Source organism: Neomonachus schauinslandi, chromosome 1 (assembly GCF_002201575.2).
Source record: "Neomonachus schauinslandi chromosome 1, ASM220157v2, whole genome shotgun sequence".
Classification (NCBI taxonomy): Eukaryota; Metazoa; Chordata; class Mammalia; order Carnivora; family Phocidae; genus Neomonachus; species Neomonachus schauinslandi.
The window spans coordinates 139955621-139958069 of NC_058403.1; positions in this window are offsets into that span (position 1 = coordinate 139955621).

A 2449-nucleotide genomic window follows, 5' to 3' on the forward strand; every position below is an offset into this window, starting at 1 on the left:
CTAGTTCAGTGGTCAAAAAAGCCTTTCTCATGGGAATACACTTGAGTAGGACAGGATAAAGTATTTCTTAGTTGGAGATTGTTAATTGGCCAGATATGGGCCAACTTCAGACCACAGATGTGATTTGCCTTGATGACATGCTTGACTTGGCCAGCATTTCACATAAAATCTGGATTTTTGGCTTCTCTTGAAATAGTTCCAGAAGCAACACTATGACCACTGGAGAGCACTCTACTGGAGTGAGTGATGGCTGCCATCCTTGGATGAGCCATGTGCTCTCTGACTGGCCTGCTTCTCTCATGTACTTTACCTGTCTTGCCTCTACGGATATTTGAGTTTGTTGACTTTTGTTCTGAGATCAGAAAACAAAACAAAAACAGCAAGGATTATTTCTGCCTTCAAATATGATCAGCAAAACAGACTCTGCTGTGTTTTAACATATACATTTGGAAGATTATGCTATAGCTTATTTGCAAAATGCATCATTCAGTCAATAAACGTTTTTGATGTATAGGCTAGGAGGATAGAACAGAAAAAACCGGGATGATGAAAGCTATATCCCCTGCCCTCAAGGGACCCACAGTCAAGTGGAAAGACGAATATTTGAAGAAAGAATCACAATGCTATAAGTGAGAGAGTGCTCAAGAAGCACTGGGTTAAGAATTTAACTCTGCTGGGAGGAATGGTGGTTATGGGGGTGGAGGAAGCATTCTAGAAGAAAGAAGTATGAACAGGGCATGGAGGTAAAAGAGAACAGGGACTACCCCTGGTGACTGGGATTCCCCTCACTCCATCCTTACCCATTGTCCTACCCTCTACAGTGCCTTCTTTCTCTAGAGTTTTGAAATTTCCCTTCTTATAATCTGGCCTTTATTGAAGGTAAGCCAAGAAGCAGGCAGCTTCCCTCCCCTGTTCTTGAAGAGCTTGAGGGCAATGCTGGAGAAGAGAGTAGGAGGGTGCTTTAAATTTTCCACTTCTCTCCTATGAAAAGCCTCAAAAATTCTGTTGACCAGTGGTCTCCAGTACTTTTCACATGTCAGTGTCAAGTGACACCAACAAGTTTCCTGCTTTTTTTTGCTGTGTAACAAGTCACAACAAAATGTAATGTCTTGAAACAATTTATGATTATCTCTAGATTCTGTGTTGACTGGGCTCACTTGGGTGGTTCTTCTTTGGGGTCTTTTATGTAGTTGCACTCTGGTAGGGCTGGGTTTGGAGTTACTTGAAGGCTCAGCTAGGCTGGATGTCCAACATGGCTTCTTCCTTCTTATATGTGGTGCTCTAATGCTTCTGCTTGTGGCTCTTGGTCAAAGCAGTCATGAGACAGCCCAAAGTCAAAGGGATGGAAGAATAGACCCCATCTTCAATGTGGAATGTTATGCATGTACTAAGAGAGAAGGAACTGGTGGCAACTATGGAGACATGCTACCTTAGTCAGCATAGGGGGACATCTTCCCAGTGCTCAGAAAAGTTCTGACAGTGTCAGGTCACTGGAGGGAGTTCCATGGGTTGGGACTTTTTGGGGTTATTTCTCTAGAGGATTTTAGGGGTTGTTACCTGTGAGATGTCACTAGTAGACATCATTAAAATCAGAAGTCAGCAGCGATATCTGGTTAGGCTTCCTGTTCCCCAGTATACTCCTAGCTCCCCAAAAGGGAAATTAAACTCTACTTGGTAGTTGGAAGTATTCTAAAAGTTCTCTGAGGTGACCATGAGATATGAAGGAAAAATCATGGCCAATGAGACATGGACTTGCTTTTAAGTTCTGCCACACAAGGTAGCCTGGGATCATGACCTGAGCCGAAGGCAGAGGGTTCACCAACTGAGCCACCCAGATGCCCCAAATTATTACTTTTTCTTAAAAATATTTTTTTCATCTGCAAAAAGGGGATAATGATATGTAGTTTGTTCTAAGGATTAAAGGGATTAATGCATGTCAAATGCTCATCCTAAGCATGCTGTAGGCATAAGTAAATGGTTGCTGAGGATTACTGGACATGCTAGAATCTGACGTCCCTCAAATGAAACTTTTAGAAAGAGTCTTCTCTTCATAGGATTGGGTTGAAAGTAAATGACAGAAAACCAAAAATAGCTGTGACAAAAGCCAGATAGAACGTAACTTCTCTAATCACATGAAAGAAACATGAAGTAGGCAATACTAACCATATTGCCTTTCCATGAGAATCAGGGACTCAGGTTCATGTAACTGTGATATTCTAATGGTGATTTCCCTTATTCGCTGCATGCTTATTAACTGGAGTTCTGTAAGAAACAGTTGCCCTTTCTTTCTTATTTATTTAATCTTTTTACAGGTTTCTTTTCTTCCTTCCTTCCTTCCTTCCTTCCTTCTCTCTCTCTCCCTTTCTTTCTTTCTTTCTTTCTTTTTCTTTCTTTCTTTCTTTCTTTCTTTCTTTCTTTCTTTCTTTCTTTCTTTCTTTCTTTCTTTCTT